Source organism: Ranitomeya imitator, chromosome 3 (assembly GCF_032444005.1).
Source record: "Ranitomeya imitator isolate aRanImi1 chromosome 3, aRanImi1.pri, whole genome shotgun sequence".
NCBI lineage: Eukaryota > Metazoa > Chordata > Amphibia > Anura > Dendrobatidae > Ranitomeya > Ranitomeya imitator.
Window position 1 is genome coordinate 653,260,612 of NC_091284.1, and position 24,116 is coordinate 653,284,727.

Consider the following 24,116-nt stretch of genomic DNA (forward strand, 5'->3'; position numbering starts at 1 on the left):
CAAGGTCTGCCAACGCGGGACAGAATTTTGTATGCGTAAATCTATTAGCTTAGCTGCAAGCTGTGCCTGGATATTATGCTAAAGTGTTACTAATTATGCAACACATTTAGCTGTCAAGTCATAGCTCTACAATGACAGTGTTCTGCACATCAGCAAGGTCAATAAATAAATAATATGCATATTGCAGAAAGCATAACAAACTAATAGAACTATGGAAATCTTTTGTGTGCTTGGTTCAAATACATCTACTAAAATAAAAGGTATCAGCATTTCTAGTGTTAGGGCTGGCGGAATGCACCGAGTAAATATTGAGATAATATAGGTGGGTTCACAGCCCGGGGTCCACCGTGCAGGAGTGCAACCTGCCGCTAGTATATGGCGGCACTATATGACGGTACAACGCCTGAATAGACACAGGTTCAGTCACCCAGTCTATATAGTCGCCGGGATTAGGATAACGCTGTGCCCTGTTAACCTCACAGAGGATCACAGCTAACTAACAGAACAGGTAGCATACAGTGCTCATACAGTCAGCATAGCACACAAACAACTCCTCTCCAGAGGTGCCGGAATTCTAGTGGCACAGACCACAAGTTACCTAAGCTCATAAACATAAGTTGATACTAGTGCATGGCCGTGCGGCCATGCAAACCTTTCATAGAGAAAGCTCTCTAGGACCTTCCTAATGGTCCAATAGGAACCACTTTAGGACCTGAGCATGTGACCCCTGACCTCCAATGAGAGGTCATCCCCTGGGCATGCTCAGTAGCGGAAAAGTAGGACTTAGTCCCAGAAGCATCTGCTCGCCGCAGAACAGTGCTGGTTACAATGGCTGAGCCTGGAAGATCAGCAGTAACAAAGTGCACAGTATATGCCTGAGCCAAATGCTGGGACCGACGTCTCCGCTGAGCAGGCTCAACTGCGGCTGGAGAAGAGTGGGAGACCGCAGCGGAGGTGGCTCGAGATACCCCTTGTGCAGCGGCTGGAACTCGACACCTAACATCTAGTGCTTCCTATTATGGCTTTTATTTATAAAAAAATTAGCAAAATATAACCTTTGAATAAATCCTTCTTTGTTTCAATATTATGTACATTATACTAAAAACGTGAGGAATATATAGAGAATTTTTTTCATAGATTTCCAAGGAGATTATCCATTTCCCTTCTCCTCCTTCTAACAAATCTGTCTAACTACAAAAAAAGGCTTGAGAACACTGCAACAGCTGACAAGTAATGAAAACAAAAGTCCAGCTCACTCACCAACCTGAAAGTACACAGAACACAAAACCAGGGATCCAAGAGTTCCCATGACGGAGGATCACCTATGATCCGAAACACACCAGATGATGTGAACTACTAGTTTGTCTTTATCTAGATCATGTGTATGGCGATCTAATAAAGCCAGGTCAAGATTTTAACAACATTTGATGCTGGATGTTCCCTTTTGCCAGCTGACAAATAAGGCTAAGCCTTCCCCACTGGCTAAGTCCCATTCCTCATCTGCCAGCACAAATGGAAAGGTTTAGTAGAAAATATAACCTACAGATGTGACCAACATTACATTTGTTCCAATATACACTCCTCAATATTGTAATTGCAGCACAAGAAGCAAAAGTCGTGAAATTATGGAAATTGCAGGATCGATAGACATGTAAATAATATGAGGTAAAGGTGGAAACCAAATTTTCAAAACATCTTGATTTATTCAAAATCAAGTATGAGCACCTTGTGCAAAAATCCACCTACTTGAACACCTTGCCCTATCAATGAGGTTATTAGTGGATGTCTGAGGAATGTTCTTCCATGCTGAATTCCATTTTTCATCATTTGCTTATATATATAATATCTATCTCTTATTATTTTGAAGGGCGAGACAAGGTTTTTATGGATACCGCTTTGGGAAACATATGACATTTTAATCGCTTCTCACAGCACTTTTTCTGATATTGGGGTGCCAAAAAAACTCAATTTTGGTGGTTTTTAAATTTTTTTCTGGTTACAATGTTGACAGATCATGTTAAATATTTTTATATTTTGATAGATTGGACTTCAATGTACAAGCGCTTCTCACTAAATTAGAATAGCATCAAAAAGTTAATTTATTTCAGTTCTTCTATACAAAAAGTGAAAGTCATATATTATATAGAGTCATTACAAACAGAGTGATCTATTTCAAGTGTTTATTTCTGTATTATACCAAGCACAGTGTGATGGCTCCCACAAAGTATAAATGTCCACCCAGTCCCCCAAACATCATGATGCCCATCACAGTATGTTTCTCCACAGCCCTCCAACACAAAATGACAGCCCCCAAACAGTATGATGGTCTCATAGCCCCTATAGTCCCCCAATACAGTATGGTGCGCCACAGCACTCAAATACAGAATGATGACCCCCATAGTATGATCCTCCACAGCCCCCCAACCCAATTATGGCCCCCATAACACCTTCAACACTGTATGATGCCCCCACAGCCCACCAACACAGAATGACCCCCCAAAGTATTAGCTCCCACAGCCTCGAAACACAGAATGTTGTCCCCCCCACATCCCCCAGCAGTGTATGATTACCCCCACACACAACGATGATCCCGCTACTCAGTATTGCTCCCACAGCCCCCAACACATAATCCAAATGCAATCCATCATAGCGCTCACCAGGAACTGAGTACTCTATTATACTGTATATGCTACTGGTCACCTGAAATGTACAGTTATCTATAATAGTGCACACAAGGAGCTGAGTATTTTATTTTATATAAACCTGGTGACCAGAAACCAAATACAATCTATAAAAATGGTCACCAGGAGCTGCAAAATTTTTTTTAAATTAAACTCATAAACAGAATAAAAAGGAAATCAATTAATATGGTCTCCACAAGCTAAGTATATATTATTCTACATAATAACTGTCACCAGGAAACAAACACAGTCTATAATAATGGACATTTAAAGATTAATGCTTTATAAGCTATGGGAACCAGGAACTAAGTATGATCTATGATATTGGTCACCAAGACTTGAGCATGATCTATGATATTGGATCACCAAGAGCTGTGTATGATCTATGATATTGGTAAGCAGGAGTTGAGCATGATCTATGATATTAGTCAAAAGGACTTGAGCATAATCTATGAAATTGGTCACCAAGACCTGAGCAAGATCGAAGATATTGGTTACCAAGAGCTGACCATGATTAAAGATATTGGTTACCAAGAGCTGAGCATGATCGAAGATATTGGTCACCAAGAGCTGAGCATGATCTATGATATTTGTCACCAAGACCTGAGCATGATCTAAGTTGTTGGTCACCAAGAGCTGGGTACTCTACAGAACATTGATCATCAGAAATTGAATACTCCACAGAACTCTTGGACCGGGGGGACCTGGGCCCACCAGCTACATGCAAATATTACATTCCCACCTTTCATAAATTTCCCTGTGCTTCTATATAATAAACAGCTAGTTAGCTGGTGAGATGCTGCATTTGTCTGTACATATTGTAAATGTATTGGGTCAATTGCTGCTCATGTTGTAAGTAGCTTAAAGTAGCTTAATCCTCCACAGGGATCAACATGGGATTTACCTATGGGCCAGTCAGAGCCTGCTCTTCAGCATGTAACAAAATTTGACATAATTTGAGTAAAGCTACATAGTTGGGTAGAAAATGTAGTACGGCATTGTATTTGCATACTATTTGTAAACTCACACCATTGTTCCAGTGTTGCATAGATGGACCGAAGCTGTATTATTCGACTTGACTGTACTTTCTTTTTATATTTCATGACAATTTGATAAGCAGTGAGGAGAACAAATTAGTTTATGCTTTATTGAACAGCTCAAGTAAATCAGTGACAGCTGCTCCTGGTAGCAATCAAGCAGAATTAAAAGTATAATTGCACAATTAACACCTTCAAAGTAAGTTTTGTTGCTTAACCCAGCTATCAAAGCCAACATAATACAATATTTAAAGGGAAATGCTGAAAAACAAATAACGTCACTATTATTGATGCACGAACGTGCTCAGAAAATGTGTTACCGCTCGGGTGTTATCCGAGTATCTTGGGAGTGCTCAGATAATATGTTCAAGTTTCTGCGGCTGCATGTTATGAGCCTCTTAGACTGGAGTCACACTACCATATTGCATCAGATGCGATATGCTAATGACTCTCGGCTCCTTCTCTGCTGTGAGAAGGAGCAGAGTGTCATGCGTCTGTGCTCCAAGCCTCTCACACAGAGAGGATCAGAGCACAGCTGCGTAGAAGGCAGACAAATGAATTTCTGCATCTCCTCCATTGCCGGGGTCAGAGTATATCACACAGCACTCAGATGATATCCGAGTGATGTGCGTTGTCTCATTCGCACCCATAGGCTTATATGGGTGCGAGTGAGCCGAGACTCTGCCGAGTGTCGGTGACAATCGCAGCATGCTGCGATTTCACTCGCACGTACAATACGGCCGAGCAAAAAAAACGGTGATGGGAGCTGCCCCATAGATGAATACTGGTCCAAGTGCTATGTGATTTTTTTATCGCATAGCACTCGTCCTTATTCCTCTCTAGTGTGACTCCACCCTTAGACAGCCAAAACACATGCGGGGATTGCCTGCTTTTTAAGCAATCCCAGGATGTGTGTGTATGTATATATAAACTGTATATATATATACATATATATATATATATTATATAAATATATACATATATATATATACATACATATACACACACACATAGCACACATATACATACAGTATATATAGAGGGGGAGATGTATGAATATACATCATATATGTATACACTGCATGCAGAATTAATAGGCAAGATGTATTTTAGAGGATTATTTTTATTATTGATCAACAACTATGTTCTCAATCAACCCAAAAGACTCATAAATATCAAAGCTTAATATTTTTAGAAGTTGGAGTGGTTTTTTTTAGATTTGGCTATCTTAGGAGGATATCTGTTTGTGCAGGTAACTATTACTGTGCAGAATTATTAGGCAACTTAATAAAAAAAACAAATATATTCCCATCTCACTTGTTTATTTTCACCAGGTAAACCAATATAACTGCACAAAATTTAGAAATAAACATTTCTGACATGCAAAAACAAAACCCCCCAAAATTAGGCTTCTTTCACACTAGCGTCGAAATCTCCCCGTCGCAATGCGTCGGGGAGAGATTCCGATGCTAGCGTTTGCTGCATTGCACAATGGGTGCAGCGGATGCATTTTTCTGGCGCATCCGCTGCCCCATTGTAAGGTGCGGGGAGGTGGGGGCGGAGTTCCGGCCGCGCATGCGTGGTCGGAAAAAGCGGTCCGTCAGGAGAAAAAAACGTTACATGTAGGGTTTTTTTCTCCCGACGGTCCGCCAAAGCACGACGCATCCGTCGCAAGACGGATGCGAAGTGTGGCAATCCGTCGCAAATGCATCGTCAATAGAAGTCTATGGGGAAAAAACGCATCCTGCAAGCACTTTTGCAGGATGCGTTTTTTCTGCAAAACGACGCATTGTAACGGATTTAAAAAAACGCTAGTGTGAAAGTACCCTTAGTGACCAATATAGCCACCTTTCTTTATGATGACTCTAACAGACTTCATCCATAGATTCTGTCAGTTGCTTGATCTGTTTATGATCAACATTGCGCGCAGCAGCCACCACAGCCTCCCAGACACTGTTCTGAGAGGTGTACTGTTTTCCCTCCCTGTAGAGCTCACATTTTATGAGGGATCACAGGTTCTCTATGGGGTTCAGATCAGGTGAACAAGGGGACCATATCATTATTTTTTCTTCTTTGAGACCTTTACTGGCCAGCCACGCTGTGGAGTAGATGGTGGCATGTGATGGAGCATTGTCCTGCATGAAAATCATGTTTTTCTTCAACGATACCGACTTCTTTCTGTACCACTGCTTGAAGAAGTTGTCTTCCAGAAACTGGCAGTAGGTCTGGGAGATGAGCTTCACTCCATCCTTAACCCGAAAAGGTCCCACAAGTTCATCTTTGATGATACCAACCCACACCAATACCCCACCTCCACCTTGCTGGCGTCTTAGTTGGAGTGGAGCTCTCTGCCCTTTACTAATCCAGCCTCTGGCCCATCCATCTGGCCCATCAAGAGTCACTCTCATTTCATCAGTCCATAAAACCTTTGAAAAGTCAGTCTTAAGATATTTCTTGGCCCAGTCTTGACATTTTATCTTATGTTTCTTGTTCAAAGGTGGTCATTTTTCAGCCTTCCTTACCTTGGCCATGTCCCTGAGTATCGCACACCTTGTGCTTTTTGTTACTCTAGTAATATTGCAGCTCTGAAATATGGCACAACTGGTGGCAAATTGCATCTTGGCAGCTTCATGCTTGATTTTCCTCAATTCATGGCAGTTATTTTGCGCCTTTTTTGCCCAACACGCTTCTTGCGACCCTGTTGGCTATTTGCCATGAAACGCTTGATGAGATCCCGTCAAATCTCTCTTCTGACCCATTTTGCCAAAGGAAAGGAAGTTGCCTAATAATTAAGCACACCTTATAGAGGGTTTTGATGTCATTAGACAACACCTATCCTCATTACAGAGATGCACATCACCTGATTTACTTAATTTGTAGTTGGCTCTCAAGCCTGAACAGCTTGTATCATGTGATCCAAAATACAATTTGCCTAATAATTCTGAACGCAGTGTATATTTATTATAGAAAGAGATAATTTACTTTTGTCTGTCTTCATGCCATTTGTGCTTTCTCGCCAAATCCTGTTTTTGTCTATTTTCTTCCAGTTTTTCAGCCTGAAAAAAGCAAAACAAGAAACCTTTTCTTATTTACTCTGGCTATGCTGTGAAGCAGAATAACATACAAGATAACAGTACAAAAAGGTACAGAAAACAAGTAGCTAATTTTATATTTGGTAGAATGGTCACAACTGAGAATAAATATAGTTTATCATCAAAACGGTATTAAAGGTGTATCAAAATTTGAGTTTCAGCATGTAAAGTTGTTCAGTATGAAATTAGAAATGTAGGTATGAATGAAACCGTGCCCTCTGTTCAACAGACTTGTATCATCAATATGTGCTTAAAGGGAACCTGTCACCCCCAAAATCGAAGATGAGCTAAGCCCACCAGCATCAGGGGCTTATCTACAGCATTCTGGAATGCTGTAGATAAGCCCCCGAAGGATCCTGAAAGATGAGAAAAAGAGGTTAGATTGTACTCACCCAGGGGCGGCCCCGGTACGATGGGCGTCGCAGTCTGGTCCGGGGCCTCCCATCTTCTTACAATGATGTCCTCTTCTTTTTTTTTTTAACCATTCAAACTTTTTATTGAGTCAAAAAACATATAAACAGGAACATCCCCAACTGGGGGGGAAGGGCGAGGGAGGGGGGGAGGGAAGGGAGAGGGAGGGTGGAAGAGGGAAGAATGGAGGGTCATAAAATGGATTGTCCACAAGATTACATCCACAGAGGCATGAACAAATGGAATAACACAAGAGAACAGACACAACTCTAATAACAATGAGACAGGACATTAGGAGATGCAAAGGACGACGCAATCCAAGGATCCCACCAAAAAAGGACTTTATTCTTTTTAGAGAGGCAATCAGCCATAGTTGCTTCATAACTAAAATGGAGGTTGACTTTGGCAGTAAGTTCCTTCCTGAAAGGAACATTAGGCGACTTCCAGTACTTAGCAATGCATTGTCTAGCTGCGATAAGGATGTTCGTGATCACAGGCTGAAGAGGAGGAGGGAAATCCAGTAAAGAAATACCCAATACTTCCAGGGGGCCAATTAATATGAAGGGAAGGTGGGTCTCATCAGCAAAATTAGCTTCGACCTGGCGCCAGAAAACTTGGATGCGCGGACAAGTCCACCAAACATGGGCAAGGGATCCAGTGACGTTGCACTTCTTCCAGCATAAAGGGGAGGAGGAGAGATGGAATTTAGCCAACCGGACAGGAGTGATGTACCACTGAAGCTGAATCTTTTTTGTCTGCTCCAGATGACCAAGGCACAAGGAAAATTTAGAGGGGTGTATCATAGCGTTATGCCAATCTGCCAGAGAAGCCTCGAAGGAGAGAGAGGACTCCCAAGTGGACATACAGTAAAAGGAAGTTTGTCCGCTACAGCATGAGTCAACAGAGCCTTATATAAGATGGAAGTACCATGAGGAACTATGGTGCATGGTCTGAAAAATCGTTGAGCCAGGTTATCTGTTGGGGGCATAGGTGCACCAAATAGTTGATGAGTCCTCAGGAAGCTACGCACTTGTAGATATTGAAGTAAATCCTTGTTAGATAAGGAGTAGCGGTTAACTAGGTCTGAAAATGAAAACAGAGCAGCTGAGCCACAGAGATCAGCCACCCGGTGCATCCCACACACTCTCCAGGAGGACAAGGAAATATTATCAATAGCATATTTTAAAGCTTGCAAAGAGACATAATCGTACAGAAATGGGAAGTGAGTGGGGCACAGACCAGCCCAAAGTTTTGAAGCAGATCTAATTGATCGAAGGGAAGGACCACATGAGGAGACACGGAGCAACTGAAGCTCTAACAGGAGTTTAAGAGAGTTTCTGGGGGCATAATGCGACTCAATTAAAAACCAAAGGAGGAGAGAGTCCCCTTCCCACCATAATTTAAGAGGTTCCAAGATTGCGGCCCTATGGTAGGCCTGAACCCTAGGAGTCCCCAACCCGCCCCTCGCATATGGCAAAGACATAATTTGGCGTTTAATTCTGTGGGGTTTCTTATTCCAGATAAAGCGGTCAATAAGCAATTGGAAGGCTGCTATGTATTTAGAGGGGAAGGATAAGGGGAGGCATCTGAATAGGTATATAATTTTAGGGAGGATTAACATTTTAGATGTTTGTATTCTTGCCATCCACGAAAGAGGAGAGCTAGAAAATTGATCTATGCCTTTTTTAATATCTGAGAGGTTGCCTCACAATTAGAACGGACGATATCAGCTAACTTAGTTATCCAGATGCCCAGGTAGATGAATCCAAGGGGGGACCAAATGAAGGGGTATTTGTTGTGAATTCTGTGGCAGAGCTCCCTCCTGTGGTCACAAGTGGTACTTCGGCTGGTTCTCTCTGTGAGCTTCCGTTGGTTGTCTCCTCAGTCTAACATGGAGGGTGGCAGGTCTCTTTGTCCTTTGTTATAGCATCTATGCACTTTAGCTCCCAGGCAGGCTGGTCCCCTGATTATTCCGCCTGCAAAGAAACGCGTCGGGACAGTAGGGAGAGTGCAGGGCATGATATTGCTCAGGGGTAGTTGTGGACTGCCCTTGTAAGGGCGGGAGCTCGGGCACGTAGGTCACAGTTAGCCTTCTTTAGGGTCTGAAAGGGTATTGTCTCCCTACAGCGCTGGTTTATGGATTTCTCCAGTCTGAAATCATGGGCTACACCTACCTGAGCCACGGCATTTGGTGAGATCGTTCTTGTTTTTTATATGTATATTATACATGATTCTCACCTTATTTGCTTTATCCCCCTCCTGCCTGTTTATTATTATTTTTTCTGATACCTGCTAATACCTATACACACAGGGTTACCTGATTTGGCATTTTGTGCACTCATGTGCTTGTGTTACTAACCAGAGGTATCTTGTATATGTGGGACAGTATATTTTGTATTTACTACCACTGTTCTCACTTGTTTTCTATTTTTGGTATCACCCACAGTGATGTTTTACCCCATAGGTTACATCACCTAATACCATTATAGTTTTTTGGGGGGTTGTATTATATGTTCTTGTTATTGTCATATTAGTATTTCACCTGGTATAGAATAAAGGTTAAGTTTTAATTCCTACTAGAGCTGTGTTCCGAGCATATTGGTAGGATCTTGTTGGATATATCCAAGTGGATTTATTGATTATTGCTTTTTTTACTTCCGTTGGTGGAGGAAAGTGGTACTGCGGCTTCTGAGTTTCCTTCCTCAGGTGATGTGGTGAAGTCGTTAGGTGCTGCTCTATTTAACTCCACCTAGTGCTTTGATCCTGGCCTCCAGTCAATGTTCTAGTATTGGACCTGTTTCCTCCTGGATCGTTCCTGTGGCCTGCTGCTCTGCATAGCTAAGTTCCTCTTTGCTATTTGTTTGCAGTTTTTTTCTGTCCAGCTTGTCAATTTGTTTTTTTCTGCTTGCTGGAAGCTCTGGGACGCAGAGGGTGTACCTCCGTGCCGTTAGTTCGGTACGGAGGGTCTTTTTGCCCCTTTGCGTGGTTTTTGTAGGGTTTTGGGTTGACCGCAAAGTTACCTTTCCTATCCTTGCTCTGTTCAGAAAGTTGGGCCTCACTTTGCTAAATCTATTTCATCTCTACGTTTGTCTTTTCATCTTAACTCACAGTCATTATATGTGGGGGCTGCCTTTTCCTTTGGGGTATTTCTCTGAGGCAAGGTAGGCTTATTTTCTATCTTCAGGCTAGCTAGTTTCTCAGGCCGTGCCGAGTTGCATAGGGAGCGTTAGGCGCAATCCACGGCTGCCTTTAGTGTGGTTGGAGAGGATTAGGGATTGCGGTCAACAGAGTTCCCACGTCTCAGAGCTCGTTCTTGTTTTTTGGGTTATTGTCAGGTCACTGTATGTGCGCTGACCTCTATGTCCATTGTGGTACTGAATTACCTTTCATAACAGTACTGGAGGCCAAAAGTACTAATGATTCCTAATAGAGGGAAAAAAGAAGTTCTGAGACCATTTTTTTTTCTTTGCACTGTGTTTTGCCTTTTCTTTCCCCTAGACATTTGGGTGGTTCAGGACACAGGTGTAGCAATGGACATTAAAGGTCTGTCTTCATGTGTGGATCAGCTCACGGCAAGAGTACAAAGTATTCAAGACTTTGTGGTTCAGAATTCTATGTTAGAACCGAGAATTCCTATTCCTGATTTTTTTTTTTGGAGATAGAACTAAATTTCTGAGTTTCAAAAATAATTGTAAACTATTTCTGGCTTTGAAACCTCGCTCCTCTGGTGACCCAGTTCAACAAGTTAGGATCGTTATTACTTTTTTGCGTGGCGACCATCAGGACTGGGCATTTTCTCTTGCGTCAGGAGATCCTGCATTAAGTAATATCGATGCATTTTTCCTGGCGCTCGGATTGCTGTACGATGAGCCTAATTCTGTGGATCAGGCAGAGAAGAATTTGCTGGCTCTGTGTCAGGGTCAGGATGAAATAGAGGTATATTGTCAGAAATTTAGAAAGTGGTCCGTACTCACTCAGTGGAATGAAGGTGCGCTCGCAGCTATTTTCAGAAAAGGTCTCTCTGAAGCCCTTAAGGATGTCATGGTGGGATTTCCTATGCCTGCTGGTCTGAATGAGTCTATGTCTTTGGCCATTCAGATCGGTCGACGCTTGCGCGAGCGTAAATCTGTGCACCATTTGGCGGTATTACCTGAGCTTAAACCTGAGCCTATGCAGTGCAATAGGACTTTCACCAGAGTTGAACGGCAAGAACACAGACATCTGAATGGGCTGTGTTTCTACTGTGGTGATTCCACTCATGCTATCTCTGATTGTCCTAAGCGCACTAAGCGGTTCGCTAGGTCTGCCACCATTGGTACGGTACAGTCAAAATTTCTTCTGTCTGTTACCTTGATCTGCTCTTTGTCATCGTATTCTGTCATGGCATTTGTGGACTGAGGCACTGCTCTGAATTTGATGGACTTGGAGTATGCTAGGCATTGTGGGTTTTTCTTGGAGCCCTTGCAGTGTCCTATTCCATTGAGAGGAATTGATGCTATGCCTTTGGCCAAGAATAAGCCTCAGTACTGGACCCAGCTGACCATGTGCATGGCTCCTGCACATCAGGAGGTTATTCGCTTTTTGGTGTTGCATAATCTGCATGATGTGGTCGTGTTGGGGTTGCCATGGCTACAAGTCCATAATCCAGTATTAAATTGGAAATCCATGTCTGTGTCCAGCTGGGGTTGTCAGGGGGTACATGGTGATGCCCCATTTCTGACTATTTCGTCATCCACCCCTTCTGAGGTTCCTGAGTTCTTGTCTGATTACCGGGATTTATTTGATGAGCCCAAGTCCGATACCCTACCTCCGCATAGGGATTGTGATTGTGCTATCGATATGATTCCTGGTAGTAAATTCCCAAAAGGTCGACTGTTTAATTTATCTGTGCCTGAGCACGCCGCTATGCGGAGTTATGTGAAGGAGTCTTTGGAGAAGGGGCATATTCGCCCGTCATCGTCGCCATTAGGAGCAGGGTTCTTTTTTGTAGCCAAGAAGGATGGTTCACTGAGACCTTGTATAGATTACCGCCTTCTAAATAAGATCACGGTTAAATTTCAGTACCCCTTGCCATTGTTATCTGATTTGTTTGCTCGGATTAAGGGGGCTAGTTGGATCACCAAGATAGATCTTCGTGGTGCGTATAATCTTGTGCGTATTAAGCGAGGCGATGAGTGGAAAACTGCATTTAATACGCCCGAAGGCCATTTTGAGTATCTAGTAATGCCATTTGGACTTGCCAATGCTCCATCAGTGTTTCAGTCCTTTATGCATGACATCTTCCGAGAGTACCTGGATAAATTCCTGATTGTGTACTTAGATGACATTTTGATCTTCTCGGATGATTGGGAGTCTCATGTGAAGCAGGTCAGAACGGTGTTTTAGGTCCTGCGTGCTAATTCTTTGTTTGTGAAGGGATCAAAGTGTCTCTTTGGTGTTCAGAAGGTTTCATTTTTGGGGTTCATCTTTTCCCCTTCTACTATCGAGATGGACCCTGTTAAGGTCCAAGCCATCCATAATTGGACTCAGCCGACATCTCTGAAAAGTCTGCAAAAGTTCCTGGGCTTTGCTAATTTTTATCGTCGCTTCATCTGCAATTTTTCTAGTATTGCTAAACCATTGACCGATTTGACCAAGAAAGGTGCTGATTTGGTCAATTGGTCTTCTGCTGCGGTGGAAGCTTTTCAAGAGTTGAAGCTTCGTTTTTCTTCTGCCCCTGTGTTGTGTCAACCAGATGTTTCGCTTCCGTTCCAGGTCGAGGTTGATGCTTCTGAGATTGGAGCAGGGGCTGTTTTGTCGCAGAGAAGTTCTGATTGCTCGGTGATGAAACCATGCGCCTTCTTTTCCAGGAAGTTTTCGCCTGCTGATCGAAATTATGATGTGGGCAATCGAGAGTTGCTGGCCATGAAGTGGGCATTCGAGGAGTGGCGTCATTGGCTTGAAGGAGCTAAGCATTGCGTGGTGGTCTTGACTGATCATAAGAACTTGACTTATCTCGAGTCCGCCAAGCGGTTGAATCCTAGACAAGCTCGTTGGTCATTGTTTTTTGCCCGTTTTGACTTTGTGATTTCATACCTTCCGGGCTCTAAAAATGTGAAGGCGGATGCTCTGTCTAGGAGTTTTGTGCCCGACTCTCCGGGTGTATCTGAGCCGGCGGGTATCCTCAAAGAGGGAGTAATTGTGTCTGCCATCTCCCCTGATTTGCGGCGGGTGCTGCAAAAATTTCAGGCTAATAAACCTGATCGTTGCCCAGCGGAGAAACTGTTTGTCCCTGATAGGTGGACGAATAAAGTTATCTCTGAGGTTCATTGTTCGGTGTTGGCTGGTCATCCTGGAATCTATGGTACCAGAGAGTTAGTGGCTAGATCCTTTTGGTGGCCATATCTGTCGCGGGATGTGCGTACTTTTGTGCAGTCCTGTGGGATTTGTGCTCGGGCTAAGCCCTGCTGTTCTCGTGCCAGTGGGTTGCTTTTGCCCTTGCCGGTCCCGAAGAGGCCTTGGACACATATCTCTATGGATTTTATTTCAGATCTATTTCAGATCTTCCCGTCTCTCAAAAGATGTCAGTCATTTGGGTGGTCTGTGATCGCTTCTCTAAGATGGTCCATTTGGTTCCCTTGTCTAAATTGCCTTCCTCCTCTGATTTGGTGCCATTGTTTTTCCAGCATGTGGTTCGTTTACATGGCATTCCAGAGAATATAGTTTCTGACAGAGGTTCCCAGTTTGTTTCGAGGTTTTGGCGAGCCTTTTGACTTGTCTTTTTCCTCGGCTTTCCATCCTCAGACTAATGGCCAGACCGAACGAACCAATCAGACCTTGGAAACATATCTGAGATGCTTTGTTTCTGCTGATCAGGATGACTGGATGTCCTTTTTGCCTTTGGCTGAGTTCGCCCTTAATAATCGGGCCAGCTCGGCTACCTTGGTTTCACCGTTTTTCTGCAACTCTGGGTTCCATCCTCGTTTCTATTCAGGGCAGGTTGTGTCTTCGGACTGTCCTGGTTGCAGCAGATTTGGACTCATGTAGTGGACAATTTGACTTTGTCCCAGGAGAAGGCTCAACGTTTCGCTAATCGCAGACGCTGTGTGGGTTCCCGACTTCGGGTTGGGGACTTGGTTTGGTTATCTTCTCGTCATATTCCTATGAAGGTTTCCTCTCCTAAGTTTAAACCTCGTTTTATTGGTCCGTATAGGATTTCTGAGGTTCTTAATCCTGTGTCTTTTCGTCTGACCCTTCCAGATTCTTTTTTCATACATAACGTATTCCATAGGTCATTGTTGCGGAGATACGTGGCACCTATGGTTCCATCTGTTGATCCTCCTGCCCCGGTTTTGGTGGAGGGGGAGTTGGAGTATATTGTGGAGAAGATTTTGGATTCTCGTGTTTCAAGGCGGAAACTCCAGTATCTGGTTAAGTGGAAGGGTTATGCTCAGGAAGATAATTCCTGGGTCTTTGCCTCTGATGTCCATGCTCCCGATCTTGTTCGTGCCTTTCATATGGCTCATCCTGGTCGTCCTGGGAGCTCTGGTGAGGGTTCGGTGACCCCTCCTCTAGGTGGGGTACTGTTGTGAATTCTGTGGCAGAGCTCCCTCCTGTGGTTACAAGTGGTACTTCGGCTGGTTCTCTCTGTGAGCTTCCGTTGGTGGAGGAAAGTGGTACTGCGGCTTCTGAGTTTCCTTCCTCAGGTGATGTGGTGAAGTCGTTAGGTGCTGCTCTATTTAACTCCACCTAGTGCTTTGATCCTGGCCTCCAGTCAATGTTCTAGTATTGGACCTGTTTCCTCCTGGATCGTTCCTGTGGCCTGCTGCTCTGCATAGCTAAGTTCCTCTTTGCTATTTGTTTGCTGTTTTTTTCTGTCCAGCTTGTCAATTTGTTTTTTTCTGCTTGCTGGAAGCTCTGGGATGCAGAGGGTGTACCTCCGTGCCGTTAGTTCGGTACGGAGGGTCTTTTTGCCCCTTTGCGTGGTTTTTGTAGGGTTTTGTGTTGACCGCAAAGTTACCTTTCCTATCCTCGCTCTGTTCAGAAAGTTGGGCCTCACTTTGCTTAATCTATTTCATCTCTACGTTTGTCTTTTCATCTTAACTCACAGTCATTATATGTGGGGGCTGCCTTTTCCTTTGGGGTATTTCTCTGAGGCAAGGTAGGCTTATTTTCTATCTTCAGGCTAGCTAGTTTCTCAGGCCGTGCCGAGTTGCATAGGGAGCGTTAGGCGCAATCCACGGCTGCCTTTAGTGTGGTTGGAGAGGATTAGAGATTGCGGTCAACAGAGTTCCCACGTCTCAGAGCTCGTTCTTGTTTTTTGGGTTATTGTCAGGTCACTGTATGTGCGCTGACCTCTATGTCCATTGTGGTACTGAATTACCTTTCATAACAGGTATTTAGCTTGGATTTGTATTTGGAGGGGAACAGGGAGAAACAAGGGAAAAATCGTGAACTTAGTCAAATTAAGTTTGTAATAGGAAACCGCGGAGAATTGGTGTAAAATGGACATGATCGCATTCAAGGAGTCGAGGGGAGTGGAGCAGGTTAGGACTACGTCATCGGCTTGAAGGCCAATTTTGTGCTTGATTCCCCCCACCAATACACCCTTAATGTCCGTACATTGTCTAACAATGGCAGCAAGCGGATCCATGATCAGAGCAAAAATGAGGGGGGAAAGAGGGCAGCCCTGGCTGGTCCCATTGGAGATAGGAAATGTCCGGGATTTAAAGCCACATGAACATACAGACGTACAAGGATTGGTCTATAGAGCCATAATAGCTTTAGAGATTTGGCCAACAAGGCCAAATTTTTTCAGAGTGAGCTCAATATATCCCCAGTGCACCCTGTCAAACGCTTTTTCAGCATCAAGTGACAGGAACACACTGGGGAGGCTCCCTCTCTCCAACACATACAGCAGATCAATCAGACGCCTCATGCCATCTCTAGTCTGCCTCCCTGGTACGAACCCAACTTGGTCAGGGTGTAGGAGTGTGGGAAGCACATCCAATAATCTGTTGGCCCAGATTTTAGCGTAAATTTTGATGTCACAGTTCAGGAGAGCGACGGGGCGAAAATTCCCCGGGGAGGTCATGGGTTTCCCCAGTTTGGGGAGGATCGCAATAGAGGCTTCCAATCCCTCACCCGTGATGCTTCCAACCGCTAGCCAATTGTTAAACAAACGCAAAAGAAAAGGGGAGAGAATAGGGAAAAACTGGGCATAATACGGAAAGGAGAAACCAGTCCTGGGGAGGAGCACTTTTTAGCTTCTCTAACAATATGTGAGATTTCGGACTCTATGATAGGTGCATTGAGAAGGGACAGTTGCTCTGCGCTGACTCTGGGGAGATTGCATTCTCAAAAAAGGCCGCTATTAAATCTTGAGAAGGGACAGTTGCTCTGCGCTGACTCTGGGGAGATTGCTTTCTCCAAAAAGGCCGCTATTAAATCTTGAGAGGGTTGGTGGGTACTCGGGGTGGAGCTGAGGTTATAGAGTGAGGAATAATATGAGGCAAATTCCTCAGCAATGTGGATTGGGTTATTCACTCGAGAGCCGTCAGATTTAAGCAGGTATGGAATTTTAGACTGAACTTCTCTTTTTTTAACACGCCTGGCTAGTACGGCGCCTGCATGATCGCCCATTGAATAGAATTTGGCTTTAGCTTTCCTCAAGACATTCTCTGCTCTATGTAAAAGCAGTTGCCGGACCTGGAGGCATGAATTGGTGAGATCAGAGAGCAATTGTGGAGAAGGGGACAATTTATGGCTGGATTCAAGGCGGGCTAGTTCGTCCAAAGCAGATTGGTGGGCAAGGTTATATTTCCGTTTAGCTATCGTAGCCAACTTAATAAAGAGGCCACGAGCCACAGATATATGTGCATACCAAAGGGTATCATCAGGGATTTCTGCGGAATCATTGGTGAAGAATTCCTGCAAGGCCTTTTCTATAAGTTGAGAGTTTGATTGGTCCACCAGGAGATGATCGTTGAGGCGCCATTGTGAGGGAGGTCTAATGGTCAGAGGTAGAGTTGAGCGACCTTGACCTTTTTAGAGTCGAGCCGGGTTTCGCGAAACCCGACTATCTCAAAAGTCGGGTCGAGTGAAATCGCCCGATTATGACGTAAAGTCGGGATCGACCGAAACACGAAACCCAATGCAAGTCAATGGGGCAGCATAGTCGGCAGTGAGTGGGGGCCAGGAAAACACCTAGAGTGCCCATTTTAATGTCAAAACCATCCATTCTTCTTAATGAAGCTTGTCAAGCGTAATTTACCTTATAATAATTGGAAGGCATTTGAAATTGGGGGTCATTTGGCTAAAGTTGTGGTGGGTAGGGCTGGTTCAAGTAATTAGTGGGCCCAGGAAATCTGGACCACGTCACGGCAATGGAGCAGGGAGAGGTAAGTATTTCAACTTTGCAAGTGCTGTGAACCTGAGCAAGCAGGGGGGGCCCACTCGTTGGCATTGGCACTGGCACAGGGCCCCTCAAAGTACAGCGGTGTGTTTGCACGGCGGGGGCGCCTCCCACCGGCAGCAACACTTTTGCGTACCATGAGAGGCCCTGTGCCAGTGACGTCGCCAACTAGTATTCCTCCCCCCACCTGATGAAGGAACCTGCACTTTCATCTGCACCTTCCTGTTTGTCCCCGTGTAAGGTGGTATGGTATGCGGGAAGGGGGACCTGACTTTCAGCAGGGTCACAATCTTGCAGTGTAGCGTGCACGGGAAATGTTGCGTTATGGGTCAATGTACCAGCAGACTCATCTATCACTGGCTGGGCAATGGGCAGGATGAGGAGGAAACACAGATATAGGCCCAAAGAATAAAGTGGGCTAAATGCAGTTCAAAATTGGTAACACAGGACTAATCAGGGGGCATTGCAGTGGAGGACAACTGGAATGAGAGGCTGACACAGAGAGTAGGCCCAAATCAGTAAGTAGTCGAAATGCAGTTCAAAATTGGCAACAGTAGTAAACAGGCGGCACAGCTTTGTTCAGTGGAGGAGAACAGCAAGGAGTGGCAGACACCGATAGTAGGCCCCAACCCAACTAGTAGGCCAAATGCAGTCTAACATTAACAAGTACTTAACGAGCGCCTGAAAACGGAATTTCAGGACAGGAAACCAGGAGAACAGCAAGGAGCGGCAGACACCGATAGTAGGCCCCAAACCAACTAGTACGCCAAATGCAGTTGTTCCGTTTAACCACAATTTAATGAGAGCCTGAAGATAGAAGTTCAGGAAAGGCAACCTGGAGAACACCTTGGAGTGGAACACACCATCTCTCTACACCCCATACCCAATTTGTAGGCCTAATGCAGCGTAGTTTCCAACAACTACTAAACGAGAGCATGATGATCGAAGCATTGGCGAGGAAACCTGGGGAACACCTTGGAGTGGAACACACCATCTCTCTACAGTGGAACACACCATCTCTCTACACCCCATACCCAATTTGTAGGCCTAATGCAGCGTAGTTTCCAACAACTACTAAACGAGAGCCGGAAGATCGAAGCAATGGAGAGGAAACCTGGGGAACACCTTGGAGTGTAACACACCATCTCTCTACACCCCATACCCAATTTGTAGGCCTAATGCAGCGTAGTTTCCAACAACTACTAAACGAGAGCCGGAAGATCGAAGCTCAGGAAAGGCAACCTGGAGAACACCTTGGAGTGGAACACACCATCTCTCTACACCCCATACCCAATTTGTAGGCCCAATGCAGCGTAGTTTCCAACAACTACTAAACGAGAGCCGGAAGATCGAAGCAATGGAGAGGAAACCTGGGGAACACCTTGGAGTGTAACACACCATCTCTCTACACCCCATACCCAATTTGTAGGCCTAATGCAGCGTAGTTTCCAACAACTACTAAACGAGAGCCAGAAGATCGAAGCAATGGAGAGGAAACCTGGGGAACACCTTGGAGTGTAACACACCATCTCTCTACACCCCATACCCAATTTGTAGGTCTAATGCAGCGTAGTTTCCAACAACTACTAAACGAGAGCCGGAAGATCGAAGCTCAGGAAAGGCAACCTGGAGAACACCTTGGAGTGGAACACACCATCTCTCTACACCCCATACCCAATTTGTAGGCCCAATGCAGCGTAGTTTCCAACAACTACTAAACGAGAGCCGGAAGATCGAAGCAATGGAGAGGAAACCTGGGGAACACCTTGGAGTGTAACACACCATCTCTCTACACCCCATACCCAATTTGTAGGCCTAATGCAGCGTAGTTTCCAACAACTACTAAACGAGAGCCGGAAGATCGAAGCAATGGAGAGGAAACCTGGGGAACACCTTGGAGTGTAACACACCATCTCTCTACACCCCATACCCAATTTGTAGGTCTAATGCAGCGTAGTTTCCAACAACTACTAAACGAGAGCCGGAAGATCGAAGCAATGGAGAGGAAACCTGGGGAACACCTTGGAGTGGAACACACCATCTCTCTACAGTGGAACACACCATCTCTCTACACCCCATACCCAATTTGTAGGCCTAATGCAGCGTAGTTTCCAACAACTACTAAACGAGAGCCGGAAGATCGAAGCTCAGGAAAGGCAACCTGGGGAACACCTTGGAGTGGAACACACCATCTCTCTACACCCCATACCCAATTTGTAGGCCCAATGCAGCGTAGTTTCCAACAACTACCAAACGAGAGCCGGAAGATCGAAGCTCAGGAAAGGCAACCTGGGGAACACCTTGGAGTGTAACAAACCCTCTCTCTACACCACGGAAGGGCTGATTCTTAGGAAGGAAGGCTGTCGGAAAGAAGCAGGGCGCGTCCGAGGGTGATTATATTCTTATTAGGTATATACTCACCCTCGGACGCGCCCTGCTTCTTTATTTGTAATGAATGTTTATTTGCAATGTGGTTTTGACTTACTCTATTTTTTTGGTAAATAATGATTTTATTATTTTCATTGTTTTGCATCTTCTTGGCAATAATATAAAGAAGACGCGACAGGACAACACTCGGTGGATGCCATATCTGTGTTTAAAATTGAAAAAACCTTTCAGTTAACTACTTGCAGGAGAAAGTTATTGTAGCTGGTGGCCATTTTTAGTACTGTACCAGATTTTTGTTGTATGTGTTTGTTTTTAATGTTAAAATGTCTGCATTTGATATCTCTCCAGTATTTTCTTTTTTATAAGCAAAATACTTATTTTTATATTTTCTGATGTTGGTTCCAGGGGTACACGGGCAGCAGTGGTGTGGTCAGTGGAGGCCTAGTGGAAGGAGTGACCGCAGACAGGCATCGAAGGCCTAAAATAATAACACATGGCTGTAGGCAATTTTAAATTGGTTACAGGGGTACACGGGCAGCAGTGGTGTGGTCAGTGGAGGCCTAGTGGAAGGAGTGACCGCAGACAGGCATCGAAGGCCTAAAATAATAACACATGGCTGTAGGCAATTTTAAATTGGTTCCAGGGGTACACGGGCAGCAGTGGTGTGGTCAGTGGAGGCCTAGTGGAAGGAGTGACCGCAGACAGGCATCGAAGGCCTAAAATAATAACACATGGCTGTAGGCAATTTTAAATTGATTCCAGGGGTACACGGGCAGCAGTGGTGTGGTCAGTGGAGGCCTAGTGGAAGGAGTGACCGCAGACAGGCATCGAAGGCCTAAAATAATAACACATGGCTGTAGGCAATTTTAAATTGGTTCCAGGGGTACACGGGCAGCAGTGGTGTGGTCAGTGGAGGCCTAGTGGAAGGAGTGACTGCAGACAGGCATCGAAGGCCTAAAATAATAACACATGGCTGTAGGCAATTTTAAATTGGTTCCAGGGGTACACGGGCAGCAGTGGTGTGGTCAGTGGAGGCCTAGTGGAAGGAGTCACCGCAGACAGGCATCGAAGGCCTAAAATAATAACACATGGCTGTACTCAATTTTAAATTGGTTACAGGGGTACACGGGCAGCAGTGGTGTGGTCAGTGGAGGCCTAGTGGAAGGAGTAACCGCAGACAGGCATCGAAGGCCTAAAATAATAACACATGGCTGTAGGCAATTTTAAATTGGTTCCAGGGGTACACGGGCAGCAGTGGTGTGGTCAGTGGAGGCCTAGTGGAAGGAGTGACCGCAGACAGGCATCGAAGGCCTAAAATAATAACACATGGCTGTAGGCAATTTTAAATTGGTTACAGGGGTACACGGGCAGCAGTGGTGTGGTCAGTGGAGGCCTAGTGGAAGGAGTGACCACAGACAGGCATCGAAGGCCTAACATAACAAAAATGTCAATACAATGGTATTGTCAGTGGCAGGCATTGAAGGATGTCAGCGCATAGACTAAACATTGGTGGAGCTGTGAGATAATTTTGCAAGTGGTAGAGCACTGTTTGAGCTGGGGTTGGGGGAAACTGTCTTGTGGCCGGCGGTACAGGCCCAGGGCCCCTCATATTACAACGGTGTGTCTGACGTTGGGTGCGCACCACCACCGCCAGAGACACTTTATTGTACTAGGAGGGACCCAGTGGCAGTGCCGTCGACCAAAAGCGGGCTCACCCACCTCTTCAGACAAACTGCACTCTCACGGGTGCTGTCGCCAAGTGTCGATACCACGGCCCCGTGTGGGGAGTTTGGCCATTTAGTGAGGTGTAAACATGTCGTATGCTGGACAATCAGGTGCAGAAAATTACGAGATTGGAAAAGGCATTCAGAATAGTCCACAGGCAAGACCTTTTTATAGGAAAGCTAGGTGTCAGCCGGGCAAGGTGGGGCAAAAGATTTCGAAATCCAGTTGTGGTTCATTTTAATGAAGGTTAGATCATCTACATTTTGGGTAGCCAGACGAGTCCTTTTTTCTATTAGTATTGAACCTGCAGCACTGAATACTCTTTCTGATAGGACACTAGCTGCCGGGCAAGCAAGCTCCTGCAATGCATATTCTGCCAATTCTGGCCAGGTGTCTAATTTTGATGCCCAGTAATCAAATGGGAATGACGGTTGAGGGAGAACATCGATAAGGGATGAAAAATAGTTTGTAACCATACTGGACAAATGTTGTCTCCTGTCACTTTGAATTGATGCTGCAGTACCTGTCCTGTCTGCGGTCATAGCAAAATCACTCCACAACCTGGTCAGAAAACCCCTCTGGCCAACGCCACTTCTGATTTCTGCCCCTCTAACTCCTCTGGTCTGCTGGCCCCTGCAGCTCGTGTGAGAACGATCACGGGCGCTGTGTGCAGGGAATGCCAGAAGCAAACGGTCAACAAGAGTTGATTGTTTGGTTGCTAATATTAGTTCCAAGTTCTCATGTGGCATTATATTTTGCAATTTGCCTTTATAGCGAGGATCAAGGAGGCAGGCCAACCAGTAATCGTCATCATTCATCATTTTAGTTATGCGTGTGTCCCTTTTGAGGATACGTAAGGCATAATCCGCCATGTGGGCCAAAGTTCCAGTTCTCAAATCTGCGGTTGTGCTTGGTTGAGGGGCAGTTTCAGGCAAATCCACGTCACTTGTGTCCCTCAAAAAACCAGAACCCGGCCTTGCCGCGCCACCAATTTCCAGTGGCCCCGGAAAAGCTTCCTCATTAAAAATATAATCATCCCCATCATCCTCCTCGTCCTCCTCCTCCTCTTCGCCCGCTACCTCGTCCTGTACACTGCCCTGGCCAGACAATGGCTGACTGTCATCAAGGCTTTCCTCTTCCTCAGCTGCAGACGCCTGATCCTTTATGTGCGTCAAACTTTGCATCAGCAGACGCATTAGGGGGATGCTCATGCTTATTATGGCGTTGTCTGCACTAACCAGCCGTGTGCATTCCTCAAAACACTGAAGGACTTGACACATGTCTTGAATCTTCGACCACTGCACACCTGACAACTCCATGTCTGCCATCCTACTGCCTGCCCGTGTATGTGTATCCTCCCACAAAAACATAACAGCCCGCCTCTGTTCACACAGTCTCTGAAGCATGTGCAGTGTTGAGTTCCACCTTGTTGCAACGTCTATGATTAGGCGATGCTGGGGAAGGTTCAAAGAACGCTGATAGGTCTGCATACGGCTGGAGTGTACGGGCGAACGGCGGATATGTGAGCAAAGTCCACGCACTTTGAGGAGCAGGTCGGATAACCCCGGATAACTTTTCAGGAAGCACTGCACCACCAGGTTTAAGGTGTGAGCCAGGCAAGGAATGTGTTTCAGTTGGGAAAGGGAGATGGCAGCCATGAAATTCCTTCCGTTATCACTCACTACCTTGCCTGCCTCAAGATCTACAGTGCCCAGCCACGACTGCGTTTCTTTCTGCAAGAACTCGGACAGAACTTCCGCGGTGTGTCTGTTGTCGCCCAAACACTTCATAGCCAATACAGCCTGCTGACGTTTGCCAGTAGCTGCCCCATAATGGGAGACCTGGTGTGCAACAGTGGCAGCTGCGGATGGAGTGGTTGTGCGACTGCGGTCTGTGGACGAGCTCTCGCTTCTGCAGGAGGACGAAGAGGAGGAGGAGGGGGTGCGAACGGCTACAGCCAATTGTTTCCTAGACCGTGGGCTAGGCAGAACTGTCCCAAACTTGCTGTCCCCTGTGGACCCTGCATCCACCACATTTACCCAGTGTGCCGTGATGGACACGTAACGTCCCTGGCCATGCCTACTGGTCCATGCATCTGTTGTCAGGTGCACCTTTGTGCTCACAGATTGCCTGAGTGCATGGACGATGCGCTCTTTAACATGCTGGTGGAGGGCTGGGATGGCTTTTCTGGAAAAAAAGTGTCGACTGGGTAGCTCGTAGCGTGGTACAGCGTAGTCCATCAGGGCTTTGAAAGCTTCGCTTTCAACTAACCGGTAGGGCATCATCTCTAACGAGATTAGTCTAGCTATGTGTGCGTTCAAACCCTGTGTACGCGGATGCGAGGCTAAGTACTTCCTTTTTCTAACCATAGTCTCATGTAGGGTGAGCT

General features: G+C 45.4%; 1 protein-coding gene across 1 annotated transcript in view; it reads right to left on the bottom strand.

Moving 5' to 3' along the window:
* Positions 1-24,116, bottom strand: part of EPSTI1 (epithelial stromal interaction 1) — a 161,998-nt gene that overhangs the window by 18,456 nt on the left and 119,426 nt on the right. The window contains exon 7 of the mRNA XM_069758227.1: positions 6,701-6,774. The gene's annotated coding sequence lies outside the window, so the exon portion shown is untranslated. The remainder of the gene's footprint in view (positions 1-6,700; positions 6,775-24,116) is intronic.